Consider the following 16,879-nt stretch of genomic DNA (forward strand, 5'->3'; position numbering starts at 1 on the left):
ATATTTTACTCCAAAGAGCTTTTAATTTAAATGCTTCGGCTTTGTACCTGTTGTTAGCTATCAGCTGTACTATTTTCTTAAAAGCTGTGTTTAGCAAACTAGCTCCGGTTTTGGGGACACCAAGATTTGCTGCTGAAATCCAACCTTCCGTCACTACCGTGCCATTGCACTAGTGACATCTGGCAGCACGGAGGAAAGCTGGCTCCAGCCTCCCGGGCTAGGGGAGGACTCCTCTACTGCTCCGGCAGCGCTCACTGAGAACCGAAGTGCAAAGACATTTTGCAATGCAGCATTTGCAAGAAGAGCAAGTGGATGCTTTAGCAGTCTCAACTTAAGTCATAGGTTTAAAATACATAGATATGACGCCTGAAAAGGACATGTCTATCCTTCACCCTTTTGTACGTGATAAATGGGACGCCTTGCAGCTGGCTACGCAGGTCTTTCATGGCAGGCTAGAAAAGAAGGGCTCATCATTCTGCGTTTGGAGTTAGAGGTCTCCTCCTGTATAAAAGCAGTCCTGTGTTAAACCTCTGGTTAGAAGGCTACATTTCACAGTCGTGCTAGGCAAGCAGCTTAGCACAGTGCTTATTCTTTCCCTTGAAAATATCGGGACCCTCAAGACCAGGACCTTCAGCTGGATGGAATATAATTCCTCTGTTCCTCTGTACTGTTAGAAGGTTACATTAGAATTACCAGAATCTGGATCTTCCTAGGATAATGCTAGATTTATTTTTATTGTCACAGTTTAAAAAAATAACCTCTCTGCTCATATCAATATTTTAGAGCATCTTCAGTGCTTGAAATCAGGTCAGGCACAGCAAACTGCTGGTAGTCAAGGTGAAATAAAAGATCAATAAGGTTACCTGATACATCGATGGTACAGCGAGTAGCAATCATAACATTAACACAATATGTATCAAAATGCCTTTATACGCAGGAGTCACAAAAGAATGGAAACAAATACTAAAACCCACACAGAAGACAAAATTTATGATTCATAGGATGAGACAGGAAAGTAATTTTTGGAAGAACACAGCTGAAAATAAACAATCTAACAGAAAATGCATTAAGTATCAGTCCATTTGAAGGAAAAGGCATAAGAGCTGCCAACATTGCCCCGTACCTCCTCCATTTTGATACAGCAAGCAGCTGCAAGGAAATAAAAGTTAGAATGTAATATCCAAGGTGGTTAGTGTTCTCAGCAGCAGATTATGCTTGAAAGCACCTTAAACAAGAAAATTACTTTAAAAGATAAATTTGTGATAAGACAAAAAGAGCTCATAAACTTGTAATTAAAAAATTTACTCTGCATTGCTGGTATTTGTTAAAAAGAGCAAAAATTGTAAGAGTTTTAATGCTTAATGTGGCTTAACTCGGCCAGGTGTTTTACATAGCCAAAGCCATAGAAACAGCTATCCAAATTGGTTCTGGAACTGGTGGGCCCACATAAGCACAGATTTGCAAATCATAATTTATGCATTAATAGATGATTTCATTAAGTTCACTATTTTTAGCTAGAAATTTGGGTTTCTAGACAACAAAACTGTTCCCATTCTCTCCTTCGTACACTTGCAAAGAGCTCCACATCGCAGGACAAAGACTGACGCAGCCCTCCAAGCCCACGTGCGATGCCGCAGAAAAGGTGACTCGCCCTCCCAAAAGGTGCATACATGTACGTGTTAGGTCTAGCTTTAATTTGTAAAATGCTCTGGTGGTGCTAGCTACTCACAAGCCCACCGCATTCATCCAGAGCATGATGAAAGTTCTCAGCAAGAAACCATGTGGAAAAGACATACTGCAGAGGACAGTGGGGCCTCCTGTCTTCATTCCTCCCAAAGATCATTCCCGTAATCCTACAAATCAGCAGAGAATTCGGTCTTGACAGCTGTGCTATCTTGGTTTATATATTACTCTGAAACACTTTCAGCTAATTTAAGTTTCATGAAAAAATCAAGAAAACTTTGTACAGGTTTCATCTATTAACCTAGTGACTTACATATGTCTTTTCCTTTTATTGGATTGTGGTCTTGCTGTCATCCTTCACTGTAAAACAAATCAAGTAACAATTTCCTTTAAGAGGTGGTAAGCTTCCTTTTCTCCATCCAGTTACACCTAGCATGCTACAAGTTTCCCACCCCCACACACATACACGTAGAAGGATATCCTGAGGATAAAGGTAGACGAATCTGGATTTGTTTCGATCGAGAAATCATTTCATTTAAATGAGAAGTTTCTCCAGAAATCATGGTTTAATGAAGGTGCAGAAGACTGATAACTAAATTTAACTCTCTTCAGCAATGCCTGTAACTTGCTACTTTAAATTGCTGAAGGCTCTACTGGATCTTTTTCTTTTTAAACTCCCCAACATCTCCCCAAAAAACACTCACTGCATTTGCTGGCTGTGAACATTGAATGAACTATAAGGGCTGCATATTGATCACTCCAGCCTCTGTTTGCATTATTTAGTTCTTGAAGAACATCTGCTGAGCATCCATCAGTGTGGGGCATGTGCCACCACCATATGGGATGCCAACTGCTGGTGGAGCCAGGGAGGTGCCGTTATGCTCCCATATATTCCCATACAACAATGCCATTAACATCTGGCGTGCCATGGTACATGCTTACTTTCATGGTATAATAACAGGAGATTAGTCATTCCTAACTACAGTGAAGATCCTTAATGGGAGTCACGGTACTGACTCAAAATCAAGTTAGAGAAACTGTTACTGCAACTAGCTAGCCCTGACCAAACCTCATGTGGCATATTACATGCTAAGGTCATGTACTGCAATTTTGTTCCTACTACGAGTATAAAAGCAGTCCTTTGGCTCTTCTGAAGCATCCTAATGCTATTTTCTGCTTCTAATCAGAGCCAAACACACAGAAAGAGTTTTCCTCAAATAATCAGCTGGAAGGTAGGATCAATGCCACAATATCTTGATGCTTCAAGGTGTGCTGGTTTGCAAACCATTGCTGTAACTGTGAATATTGTATCCACGGGATTATGATTTTTTTTCAAACAAACAACTGCACTGCTTTGATTTGTATCTTGTATTATTACTCCAAGGCCCAAAGAACTTATCAGATGTTGAGAGATCAATTGTTTATTAGTATCCATTAAAACATATTGCTTTCTGCTTTCCGCCACACTTCCTGTTCTTGTCCTAGAGACAGAAGGTAGAAAGGACCGTGCAGTTTCCTCTTTGCGTGCCGTGGGACCCTCTGCACAGCCCTGCAGATCCTGTCCTGTGTGTTTAAGCTCATCTCCATGCTGAACTGTTTTGCTGGACTGGGCACTAAATCTGGATCCTTCATACCCTTTGGCCAGATGAGGTAAGAGAAATGTCTCAGTTTCTTTTCAGTGTACTTCTACCTCCCTGGAATTTGATGACAATTTCTTCCCTATCCCCAAGCAGCTTCACAGTCCTCAGAAGATCATTTGTCTCTCTTGAGTTCCTGAGGGACCTAGCTGTGAACTGATCTTTTGTGCTCTATCAGTAGGTAGTTGCCAAGGCAGGTGAAGTAGCTCGCTCATATAATAAATTTGCTAGAGAATCTCATGGTAACATACCAAACCTATTTATTTTTTTATACTCTGAAGTACGTGATTTATAGAGGGACACCTGCCAAGGGAATGTGCCACTGGAAATTGTCAAAAAATTCTATTCAGATGTAACAAACAAACTATTTCCTCCTTGGATTCAGCCATGTAGTTCACCTAGGTAACTTCATCCATTTTCCTAGAAGAATTCCATTTTAACTGAAATTTGTTACATGAACTCAGCAGAAAAAAATATTTCATATAATCTACCAAGGGGATGTCAAAAGGGGAAAGCTGACTTTGGAGGTGTTTATGACACACGCAGCGCTCTTTCTGGTGTTTAAAGAAACCAGAGATAGTCAAAGCAACCTAATTCCTATGCAACATTTCTCAAGACTTGGCTGCTTCATGCATGCAGCAAGAGCTCAGGCCCAGATTTTAAACTGTATTTGAGGCTGGGTTTCTTTTAACGTCGGCTGGATCCTGGCGCCAGAATGGCCACTGAGACCCCAAGTATCAGTTCTGCAGAAAATCTGTAGCCAGCAGCGGTAATGCAAATTTCTGATTCATGGTTGTGTGTGTTGGCCTGTAGCCAGCCATCACATAGCCAGAGTTCAGTGCAGTCCAAGTCGGGATTGATTTTGCACTGGAGGGAAAAGAAACCATGATGCAGAAAACTCTGCCTCCCTCAACTTGAGTTTGGGCAAAATGAGAAAAATGCTGTAGATGATAGATAAAAAATGACCCGTTCGTGCATGGCTCCTTTAGGTACCCATGCCGAGGTATGTTCAGTACCAGAGAGGCAAGAGGGTGGGAAAGCTGCTCCCTGAATCTCCTGAGTGGCCCATATCTCACCTGAGGCTGCTCTAGACTCCACGTCCCCTCCAGCTCAGCCCAGGCCCTGCCACCAAATCGCTTCTCGGCTGGTGCTTTGACCAGGAGGTTTGTGTTTCCTCCTGAGCCCCCGACTCCAGCAGTCGTTACCACCTGTCTGTCCAGGAGCCTGGACAAGGTCGTGGCTGCAGTTGCTTCACACTCATGACAGCACATGTCTCCGCTCATCGGTAGCTTCCTCGGTTGTCTTCAGAAAGGTTATCATCCCGGGGAATCACTTCTAGCAGAGAAATTATTCTTAAAAGCTGTGGAGTTACTTATTCAGGCTGTCAAGCCTCGTTACATTAGGCTTCTCCATGACAGAATATCTAAGAAATTTATCTTTTTGTTCGTAGAAGCAAATGATGGTCCCACTAAGGAAACTGCAAATTTAATTATACAGTAGATTTCCTCACAGACAAAATTTCCAAGGGCCTCCGTATGTCAGCGTTTGCTTTCAAATCTCAATCCTCAGCTCTGACTTTAGTTTTTCTTTCTAAAACATTTCAAGTGAGGATGTTAATCCAAAGCAGTTTTCGCGGTCCCGGGTCTGCAGCCGTAATTCGATCCGAGCTGTCCTCACTCGTGCAGGACGCGGCGGGGTCCCTTGCTCCGGAAAAGGCCCGTGGAAGTGCGCCCTTAATAGCTGCTTTAAACACTGCAGCAGGCACTTCCCGCGCGGGCTGAGCCGAGAGCCCCGCGCCGTCCCCGGCGCCACCGCGGCCTCGCTGCCTGGCTGCAGGTACGTCGCTCAGATGCTCGGTGCCTCAGTTGCCGCATCCCGAAATTGCTTTCCCCTCGTAAGCACTTGTCATTTGCGAAGGCTCCACACGGGCGCTAACGCTGCTCCCGTTCTCCAACGGGGAAACCGGGGCGGGCAAGAGATTAGACTGGTCCCCAGTGCCGGCAGAGCTAGAAATGGATCCCCATCAGCTGGGGATGGCGTCGGGGCTCGCCGCCGAATTCCCTCTCTTCCCGATGGCCTGTCTTTGGGCATGACACCCACTTTTGGGATACCTGAACAGGCACTTTTTGAACAATTGAACTGTTAGAAAGAAATTCCTGACAGGTTTGGAAAAGAGCCCCTTTGGACAGCAGTCGCAAAGCTTAAGCTGATGACCTCCCAGTTGCATTTGCCCGCTGCTTTGTCTCCAGAGAGGTCTGGATTCTCCTCCTGGCTCGCAGGAATCACTAACAGATCTTTTTCAGTATAGGAAGGAAACATTTAGTCTCTGTATTTGTACCTTCTGGCCTTTCAGAGGAAGCCAGTACAAACAGCACCGCGTCCTGGCCCGAATCCATCCCACGTTACTAGGATGGCATTGATCTGAGATCTCACCCCATTAAAAATTTGAAGTCTAAAGCGGTTGCTGCTAGAAATGGGGTCTCCCAAGGTTTAAGCATTTGTTCAGCCCTCACCATTGCCAGATGGTCAAAAACTGGAATCTGTCACAAATGTTACTGGTGCCTTTTGCAAAATGATGCTGTTAAATTAGGCCTGATTTCCATCTCTTTAATGTAAGGTGCTACTTTCTCTATGTAAAGAAATGGTGAATCACTGCATCACCAACGAAGAAAAATGACATTTCTTGAAATGTATGACAAGGTAGCTCTGTTTTTCTTTTCTAGACAAATGAATAAACACTTCCCTGCCTACTTGCATTTTTTTAGTCACTTGCATGCTTGTTAGCCTGGCACATTCCAGGGTATCAGAAGGGAGAGGTAGATAGGAAAACTTTGGATTTCTTCTTCAGCTGGTTACAGAGCAGGAGGGTACCTAGGAGGCCTCCATACTCCCCTCCACTCCAGCATCCCTGACATCTGGAGCTCCTTGAAGGCTCAGCTGAACAGGCTGATTCACTTTTTTTTTTCACGACTAAAAAGTGAAGCTTCAATTGAGACTCCATGAAATTCACAAATTCTGGTAGGATTCAGGAAACAAAATGAGAATGTTTCAGTTTTCCAAGCTGCAGTTGTAGGGTTTATATGAAGTGAAGAGAAGAAGGTGACTGTCCATTTTAGCTATCCCCCTCTGCCCTGAGGAGCTGTTTGAGAAATCTCCACCAAACACTGATTTTGTTCAGTTAGGGTACAAGACCTGCATCAAAGCTCCCCATACCTCTGCTGGGGAAAACTGGAATTCTTCCATTAAAAGGGTGCCTAAATGAGGCAAAGGACAGCTCTGAGCCTGGTGTTCCCCAAGCCTTGGTGCATTCTCTAATTCATGGGTGCTAGTGCTCTGCAGTGATGGTGACATTAGTAACTTTTCTTCCTCTGTGCTTTTGTGAATAGCATCTTTTAGTCTGCTTTGCTTTTACTAAAAATTCTGGAATTGAAAAAAAAAAAGGTAGTTTGGGGGACCACATTAAATCTAAAGTTAGCATGTGCTTATTCACCTGGTTCAGGTTTGGAGTCAACCTGAACTGCGTGGGTTTTTCCATCGGCCACAACCCATAGGGTCAGCTCCACTGTGCAGCACGTTGCGGCTGCCCTTCCCTCACGTCCCCGCGAGAACATGCCCGTCGTTGGCACTGCTGCTGCCGTGGTCCTATGCGAGGCTCACTGCAGCTCAGAGCAATGCCTGAGCTCTCCCGCTGGTATCGCCCTTATTCACATCACCCCTTACATTTCCACACAGGCCACAGACACTAAATGTCTGTAAGATCAGGGGCATGTTTGCTTCTCAGAGCTGCCTCTTCCCCATAGCTAGCTTCTAGATGGTAACCACTCCACTGATGAGATCTGGCCTTAATGCAGGCAGATGAGTTGCCGAGTTTCCCAAAATCTGAGCCCTCCAAAAGAAGGAATTCTAGGTAGGTTTTTGTGTATAGGTGTGTTGTTTTGTGTCTTTAAAACACCATTATGTGCTGTATGGTATGTGATGAAGCAAGAAACTCCTGAGTTCTCGCTGTCTAGCTCATTGATTTTTAAGAGTCTGGGAGTTTGGAGCCTCTGGAAGCAGCTTGACAGGTAATGTGAAACTGCAGATCCTGCCAATTGCCACGGAAAGGTGAGAGAGGTGAAAAAAAATCATTTTACACTGTGGACTTTGGCTCATTTTTTGACACTGAGAAAACAACTTTTGCCAGCAAAAGCAAAACCTGCAGAGCACAGGGTGTGGAACAGAAATCCAAATAGACAGAGTTGCAGTTGCTGCAGTCCCAGGCCCAGTCCTGCAAGCCCAATATGTCCCCTGAGCACCTCAGTGAGGTCAGCCAAATTTTCTCATACAAACCCCAATTGACTCTCAATCCTAAGCAAGATATCATCTGCAAAGGGAGTCTCTGGGCACAGAAGGTGACAAAGGGTGTCAAAACCCAAAGCTCTGCAAGGATAAATGGGATAGATTCTCAGCATCTGTAAATCAGTATCAGACCATTGATTTCAATATTAAAATAGTATTTTTTTTTTAACAGCTACCTGATGGATTTCTTCCCTTTTTGAAATCTCTCAAGCAAGACAAGATTCTGGCTGTACAACCACCTTGCTGGAAAGACTCTCTAGTTCTTTAACACCTCCTTTCAGCCATGTTTCTGTGTCCACCTTTTACTTCTACAGACAACAAACTGGTATCTTACCGCAGCTTCAGTGATCTTAAGGACATAGGTAGGGCAAGGGTTGTAGCTAGAGATTATATCTTTCATTAGATCAACCGGTATAGCTGGGAAAAATAGATGAGCTTTTCAGTACACAGCTAAACAAATGCATATGTTGCACTAATAAACCACTAGGGACCTGAAAGTGCTCCACAAATAGAGATGAGCAAAGTGACTCAACTTTTTTTCCATGTGATTGCCTCACTCCATCAAAATGCATGCAGATATTTTGCCCGTCACTTCAGCAAGACCAGATTTCAGCTGCTGTGCAGTAGACTATAGCTCTAGTTCCTATCTCACTACAATGCCAAGGAGAAAGGCGCAAGATAACATTTCTCGCTCATGGGGCAGCTCCTTTGCAGGACACGAAGAGGGGAGCAAGAACACAGGTTCCAAGGGAATTTGTCTTATTGCATCTAAGATGAAAAACGGAAGACAGGAAAGGGGAAATGGGATTGAAAATTAAGGCACAAAACCAAAATTCTGAGAGTAAAATATGCTCCTTTCTATGAAAAGCCAGGGTGTTCTTAAACCTATATTTTGAAACATGTTTTGAAAAGTAGTTAGCAGCAATTAAACAACTCCTGTGGCTGCACAGGAACCGGTGTCGTTTAGGTGTTCCACATTTTCTGTATCTGTCTCTGTTCCCTGTCCTGTTTGCCACATTCTTACCTGTATCTACTTTTAGCATCGTAAGGACCAGTTGTTCACCACATCATCACACTGATATTTTGATCAGTCTGAGCAGCATCAGACTCTGTGAATGGTCCTGCTGAAGCCAACTGGACTGCTACTGATGCTGCTCAAGCAAAGATGTCATCACAACTTGAAGCCAAATTATTGTGGAGCATTTTAACACTACAGAAGGATAAACAACAGTAAGCCATAGTAATATTTCTGAGCGCAAACTAATGCTGGACATCCTTTAATAGATTCATCCTCAGCTAGGACTCCTGGATCCGTACGTGACAGGCAAGCGAAGATGTTCTAATTGAAGATCTTTGTGAAAACTCTCCTAGAAAATATTGCAGTGCACATATGCCAGACCTAACCATTTATATCCTAACTCAAAAGCCACTGAACTGATCATCTTGAGATGTGTTTTGTTTTTCTTTTCTCAATAAGGACAGTAAATCAAGCTAAGTTTAAAATTTTATAGCTACAGCTGGTTTTGACTTATGCAAATATATTTCAATCACAACATATGGGAAAAACATATTTTTCCTTTCCCTCACATAACTCAAGAACTCCTGATTTTTCTGAAGCCCTGAACCTAAATGGTTATCTTTAGGTGCAAGCTACAGACAGGAACTACAACCCAGTAGGAATTTGTTCAATAGAAAGACTGTGCAGCAAATGAAGAAGATGAAATTTGAGATTTTAACTATTATTTGTTTACTAGCAAGAGCTGTGACTGGCAAATAGTTATAAGATACCTCAAGTTCCAAATTATGACAATTTATTACCTAAGCTTCTCCCTAAAAGAGCACGTCTGAAAATGCTGCAGTAGCTCAGTGGTATTTCATTATTTTTCCAGCTGCGCTGTTGCCCATCGCGTGCTTAAAGCTGCTCTGCGATGCAGACGCAGTTCATAACCGCGAGAGCTGACGGCCTCCGGGTGGAAGCGAGCCGCCGTCACCTCACCTCCCCCTCAGGACCCTATTTTGAGGCCGGCCTCTGCGGCGGCGGCTCGGCAGCAGCTGTCCGCGGGGAGACGGCCCCTCCGGGCGGTGGGGCTCTCCTGTCCCAGCCCCAGCGTGCCGGGAGCCCCCCGCCGCCCCTCGCTAGCCGGCCTCGTCGGGGGAAACCCTCAGGATAAGCGTGGAAACGGGTTCAAGAAGCACCTTCCTGAAGGCCAGAGCTGCTGCTGGGCATCGGCTCAGCGTGGGCTCAGGAGCGGCCGAGCTGCCTGCAAGGGGGGGGGGGGGTCGAGACGACTGCCCCGTAGCTGCTCTTCTCCCACAGCCGCCCTCGGCGTTTCGTACCGACCGCTGTCAGCGGCCCAGACCTCTGACGCCGCTTTGCTCTAGCCGGGCGGGCGGCTTGTGATGGGCAGGCGGCTGGCCGTAGCCTTCGGCACCTCGCCGCACGCGGAGCGACGCGCCGGGCCCCGCCGCGGCGAGCTCGGGCGCGTCTCCGCACGCGGAGCGACGCGCCGGGCCCCGCCGCGGCGAGCTCGGGCCCGTCTCCGCACGCGGAGCGACGCGCTGGGCCCCGCCGCGGCGAGCTCGGGCGCCTCGCCTTCCTCACCCGTGCTAAAGCAGCCGCCCCGCTCGGCTTCCCGGCGCCTGAAGCCACGCTGCCGCTCTGCGCCGCAGCCTCCCCGGCTCTGCTGGTTCTTTTCCTTTTCCTTTGCTCCCTTTTAACAGAGGGCAGGATTTTCCCCGCAGTGGTAGTATCTAGCTCTTGGTGTAACAGAACAGCTGTATTTACTTGACTTACGAGTATCTTTACTGACAGATTTATCCTTTGCATCATAAAATGCCTATCTGGGCTTTAAAAAGTGCACTGCCTGCTTCTTTGCAGCTTGCAGCAATAGCCCATTCTAACTTGAAAGCTGTATTATTACCCCAAAACTAAACACGTTACCTTATACATCACAGCTACCCCGGTTCTTCGTGCCTAGGGGCCTCTGAGCAAAAGGTGTCATTTGGCGCATGGAGCGGCGAAACCGCGGTGCTGCCCAAGCCTCGGGGATGTCCTCGGGGCCGGAGGGACGCCCCGGGGCCGGCCGCTCGGCCCGTGGGTTTCCGCCCGCGGCACGCCGGCGCCGCGGGAACACCGGTGCGGGGCCAGCCTACGGCACGGGCGCCAGCGCTCGGCCAGCGTTGGCGGTCGTCTGGACGGCTGCCGCTTCGGGGGGATGGTCGCAGGCCTGGGAGAGCCCCGGCGCCCTGCTAGAAGTCAGGGGGAGGGTCAGGTGTCCCTCCACCTCCAGCCCTTGCTATCCCTTCTGCCCAGCTCTGGCTTGGCGAGCAAGCTGCGCTACATGGATTTGGGGGCTGGTACCGCCTCAGAACAGCTATTAATAGGGACCTGAGTGAACGACTACGTTGCTGTTGCTCACAGTAAAGAGCTGGCTGCATTTTCTTCAAGTGCTCTGATAGAGAGGCCTAGCAGTGGTGGAGACACCCAACGGGAAAGACTTCACCCGTGCTATGATACGCGCAAACAAGCTGGACTGTGACCTTTTCGGTATCTCATGCAGAAGTCCCACACAGAGGCGAAGAAAGAAAGACGATGCCTGGCCTGGCCAGGAGCAGGTCTGGATTCCCACTCTGAAACCGCTGCTTCTACAGGGCAGCTGTGTTTTGATGTTTTGCCAGCATCCACAAGAACCTCACGTAAAGCAGAGGTAAAAAGCTTACCGGACTGCACAAATATGGCTAAAATTTTCGAAAATAATTCCAGGCTTCTGTTTGAGTTCATGCTTGGGAAGTCGATGGGACGTATAGCGCTACCCCGGCGTGCAGGAGGTGTGCGTCCAGCACCGCACACCAGCTGCTGGGGTGCCTCGCGGGGCGGACAGGGCTCCCCAAATCAAGAGCTGCTATTGGGAAATCTTGCTTTATTCTAAGTAGAAAACTAACCAAAGCCTCTTAACTATCAGAACAGACAACTGTGTTCCAAACATGCCCATCTTACGGTATGCTTCACATCTCTGTACGTCTTTCCTTTAACTTTGGCAGGTTTTGGATCAGGCCTGGGATGAGAACAGCCCTAAAAACACACGTTTCCTTGAACAGTAGCACCTAGTGAGGATTTGAAAAGATGATTGTGCCTCAGAATGAGTCATTAAACTCTATGAAATGCATCTGTTACTGTAGTGTTTAAACTCTGCTCCCCCCGTCCCTGTCGCACTAATTAGCGCGGGAAGAACTGCTGCTGAAAAATGAAGATTTCTAGCGTCTTGCGTGGCTTTTGGCTCCCGAGCGCCGTGCCTGCGCCCGCCTGCAGCGGTGCCCGACGCGCCGGCTCCCGTTCTCGGGGCCCAGCGAGCAGACGCGGGGCCCAGGCAAGGCTCGGCTAACGGCGTGACGTCTTTTACACTCACCAGCGCTGAGGCGCGGGGCCGTTCACACCGCTCTTCCTCAAATTTCTTCCTCAAAATTGCCTTCTCCTTTTGCTGGGGCAGCTGCTTAGCTGGGACGATGGGGCTAGGAGGGCAGGCCCAGTTAACTCTGCTCTGTTCAGTTCTTCTGCCTTAAAATCCCCCCACACGTCCAAATTAATTTATAGTAGATTCAGTCATAGTCGCTCACTGGGTCTGCTGCTGGGCTCTGCGTGTCGCGGTTTGCTGGTGCGATTCGATTCTTTACAATGGCAGATTGCATTCGTTGGCTGTACCATTTTCCACATGAAAAAAAGCTGGAATTTAGACTCAGTGCTGGTTTAATGCTAAATGTGCATGTCTATTTATATTAAAATACTCTTGATCTCCTGGTGAGGTCAGTGGGCTAATGCTGTATGGTGTCACGGAAGAACAGCTTTGGTTTCGTTTATCTCCAGCTGGGGAGGACGTAAGCCCTTCGAGGAACATTTCTTGTACCCACAGCAACCCACAGAGCTGTCCTCTCTCTCATTTCCCCGTTTCCCCACCGTGTGTTTGTCCACAAAGCCAAGCCATTCACAGATCAAATCACCCTCTGTCCTTCTCGTTGTACCACTACCTTCAGTATATCCAGTGCTGAACGCCACGTTGTCTGCTCTGACCACAAATGTCACATTTCTTCCCAATGAATGAGAAGGACCTTCCTCAAACTAATGTTTAAGAACCCATTCTTTCTTCTTTATGTGCTACTTTAAATCTCATATCTGCTCTGACACGTCCTCGAAAGCTGACCAGCTTGGGCCTCTCATGTGATAAGGAACCATGGCCTCTGGTTTCAAGTGTAAACAACCTAATTCTTTTCTATTTTGTTTTTAGACATTGTTAATGGCAAAGCTCTAGTTCAGGATATGGAATTCCTCTGGAGAGCAACCAGCTAGAAACGGGGGTCTTCTTTTAGAATTGTCTTTTCAGCTTTATAATTATTAACCTAATTTCTATTTTTTTTTCATCTGTCACCTAGCTACCAAAGTAAGGAAAAATTGTTCACTTTCTTCTATCAAGCAGAAAGAGCAAGTGGTCCTGGTTCACTAAGTGATGCTGTAACCAGACAGCTGCCTTGGTGGTTGCCTCCAGTACTTTAGGTCCTCTCTGTCGGCTGGGGCACGCAAGGACTGGTCGTTGCCTCAGATGTATGGACAAGTCTGTATGGACAGAGAAGCCAGGCTCAGGTTTAGGGTTTCTCTCTTATAAGGTCTAATGATATCAAAGATTTCACATTCTTTTGGCTAAAAAATGGCTAAAGGTGGCTGAATGAATGTAAATGAGGCAACTCGTCATTCTGTATTTCTTTATCTGAGGAGAAGTTTATAAAATCAAGGTAAGTATATCTTTCTACTAGCCTTGCATAGTTCTACTCTCTCAGGGTGAATAAATTTTTTTGATAGGTGAGTTAAAACATCATTATTTTTTTCATTATCATTGTCATCAGTATAAATGGCAGAGATGTAGATTTTTTTGCCCAGGGTTTTAAATTTTCATGACAATTTTACTAAGCTATTTTATACGTTATTAAGCACACTTGTGATTTGTTTCTACCTATACCTTAATGTGATATTTTAAGTGAGTGTTCCCAGAAGAGGGCAGAGGGAGTCTGTACACAGGGGAACGGGGCAGCCTCCGACTTCTCCGTTGCTCAGTGCCAGCATTCAGGCCCGCCGAGAGCAACAGCCAAATGCCTGAGAATGCATTTTTATTTCACTGAGACTTTTGTCTGAGATGATACTTCTGAAAAATCCAGCATAAAGGATTAACAGCATTGAACATTCTTGAGAATCTGGACACCTGTTTTGCTAAGACTCAGAAGTAGCAGTTTTTGTGAAAACAGTATCTGTACAGGATTTGCCTGGAGAAAACTGCCAGTAAATTGAAGCCCTTGTCCACCTGAACACAGAAATAAAACCTCTTTGTGTCTGTTTCTGGAAACTGAGGTCACTGCTTACATTTATTCTTTAAACAAGACTTTTCAATGGGATTTTATTAACATTTTTTTTTTTTTTTTTTTTTTTTTTTTGGTGACCCACCGGAGGAGAGCAGGAGCACCAGCCTTTCAGCAAAACCCACAGGGTAACGAGCAGATTCCAGAAGAAGCTGAACGGGACCCTACTGCTCCATGGAAGCCTATTTTGCACAGTATTTCGCTGTTCCCAGTAGTGTATTGGCCATATTTCTTGGTAAAATACTGACTTTTGCAACAAAGACAATGGATATGGGTTTTTCATGTCCGAATTCTCAACTGTCCATCTGCCTAACTCTACTGTGCGTTTGCAACAGCTACAGATCTGCCCCTGTACATCTGACATGACTGTGCTTTTCAAATGGTGGGTTAGTGCTGAATCTCTAACTAATGTACAGGGCATTTTTGCATTTCTCATTTTTTTGTTTGCTTGTCTGCAATTGTCTGCAAAGAAATTTAGTTTTCTGCTTTGCCAAATATGTCTCCCATAAAAAAATATGATTTTTCCTGTTTAAGTATGGGCATTTAAAAGACTGTCATCTTGCACATACATCTTCCTTCCCTTCTCTGCAGCCCCCAGATCACAAAAAGAGCTTTACCTGAAAGGCTGGCAGAGACCAATTCCCCCGAGTTTTCCTCAAGTCTTGCGAAGTTAGTGGGAGTTTTTCCTGCCAAAAAACTTCCTGAAATGCTGTCCAGGGGCTTCAGGATTAGATTCAAGTAGCTTTCATAGGGCAGAATAACGTATCATGCTAGAGGCAGATCCTGGCCTCCTCGTCTAACACCCAGACGTGTTTTCAGTCTAAATATAGATGCTTTCCTTTACGCATCCCAAGGATGGTTTAATTTCCACCACATTTCTTCTCTCTTCCCTAGCGCTAGGCACTCAGAAGCTGTGTTTCTGTATTTCTTTACAAAAGTGCCAGTTATCTATGAGGCTATTCCCCTCCCCTTCACCTCAATAATTTCTTGTTTCCCTGATAAGAGATTTCAGGCAGAAAGGTTTTTTCCCCCTCTTTTATGCTGTGCTCTACGGCGTGTCCGCGAGGCCCTCCAGATCTAAGCACACCATTAGGCAAACCTAACTCTCCATATCCCAAATGGGTCACTTCCCAAGTCTAGTGCTGAAATCCTTTTAGCTAATACTGTTCAGGTGACTTAGTACTAAATTATATTTTAGAAAGATATGGTCTGCCCTTTACTTTTTCATGGGGCTACCATTCAGTCAATTTTAAAGCTGTAATTCTTTTTCAGGGTTGCCATGGAAACGAGTTAGTGTTCCCGTGCTGCCTGGCGAAACCGAGCCGAGCGCTCGTACATCATCCGCCCGCTCCCGGGTCGCCGCGCGGCGCCGCCGGCGGGGGCTGCTCCGCTCGCCCGCGCACGGAGCCCCGGGCTGCCTGAGCTCCTCCGGCGCCACCGGTCACTTGGAGCAGCCCGAGCCGCGGTTAAAGCGCGACTGCTCCTTCCGCTCCGACCTCAACGCACGCTCCAGCCTGGGGATTCCTGCCGCCGGCAGAAGAGCTTTCCCGCAGCCCGGGCTTTGCAGCCTGCGCTGGAAGGATTGCGTTTGTATCCGTACACGCGCACGGTGTCAGGGTTATTACCTGATTGCTGGAGGTTAGCAACACACCCAGCATAGGCGGTTTGTGTTGCAGATAGTTACAAGCACACCAGCAGAAGATAGGTGGCTGCCGGCCTTAAATAATCTATTGGCCTATTTGGCAATTATAATAGTAACTTAGCGAGTGAGCAAAATTAATAGTCTTTCCTTAACTTCTTGAATTTGTTGTGACTGTGCCCTGAATAAGAACTGTACCAAAGCCAAAACATGACAACAAAAATTAAGCATGTATCTCCATTGATTGTCTTTATGTACAGTAGACATGTTTATAGTTGTACATTTTAGATAGTAATCTATGAATATACACACACATACATACACACACACCATGTAAACCTGATGTTTTAAGTTCTTATACTATGCCTCACGTCACAGTATTACTTCTTAAAGTAATGTGACTAACACCTGACTTTTTAACATTTTTTCTTTTTTTTTTTTTTTTAATTCTTTGCCTCAGGAAGAAAAAAGTATATGCAGTTGAATATTTCGGGTCTTGTCTCTTTTTGATACACTTCTGTGAGTTTTGTTGGGGAAGGCAGGGTCAGAGCAGGTGATTGTTGTTGTCTTAGAAATTCATGACACAAATCTTGAGGGCTGGCCCTTCCTCAGAAAGCATTGAAGCAAATATTTGATTAAATTCTTCTCTGAAATATGGCTGAATCTCTGAGATCATTTAAGATCATCAATAAACGATCTGAGATGCAGTCTTGATGCTGCTGTGTTCATAGAGTTGGATAGGGTTGTTGCTAAGGTAACCATAGGGATTATTTATAGGGAAAGGTGCCACCTACAACAGTGGGGCTTCAGAGGACTGTTGAACGCAGAAAACTAACACATGGTTCTTCCACTCCCTCTGAAGCAAAAGCATCACCGACTAGATACGTTATGTCAGTACAATGACGGGTTTTGTTCCAGTGATTAAAGCTGATCAGACGTGAGACACACTCTTAAGTATGTATTTAACAAAAGTGCTCTCACTGCATACCTGCAGAATGGAAGACGCCATGTGGAAATGCAACACGTGTGTGCTACAGTGCACTGAGAAAGCTCTGCCAGGTGAGCATGTGGCTCCAACAAGGGTGCTGACCTTGGCTTTTTCTATTTAATTTTTTAGATCCCCTGCAGGTATATCTTGTTTGTTACAACACCCACAGTGTTGAAGTCAAGGAAATTTTTCTCC

The 16,879-nt window shown here is 45.8% G+C and overlaps 1 protein-coding gene across 1 annotated transcript in view; it reads right to left on the bottom strand.

Annotated features, from left to right (window-relative positions):
* Window positions 1–1,113: 1,113 nt before the first annotated feature.
* TMEM114 (transmembrane protein 114) overlaps window positions 1,114–16,879 on the bottom strand; it is a 90,248-nt gene continuing 74,482 nt past the window's right edge. Inside the window, exons 6-7 of the transcript XR_009959954.1 lie at window positions 1,997–2,043; window positions 1,114–1,149 (exon numbers count right to left, since the gene is read on the bottom strand). The gene's annotated coding sequence lies outside the window, so the exon portion shown is untranslated. The remainder of the gene's footprint in view (window positions 1,150–1,996; window positions 2,044–16,879) is intronic.

The sequence above is a fragment of the Rhea pennata genome, chromosome 15 (assembly GCF_028389875.1).
Source record: "Rhea pennata isolate bPtePen1 chromosome 15, bPtePen1.pri, whole genome shotgun sequence".
Lineage (NCBI taxonomy): Eukaryota > Metazoa > Chordata > Aves > Rheiformes > Rheidae > Rhea > Rhea pennata.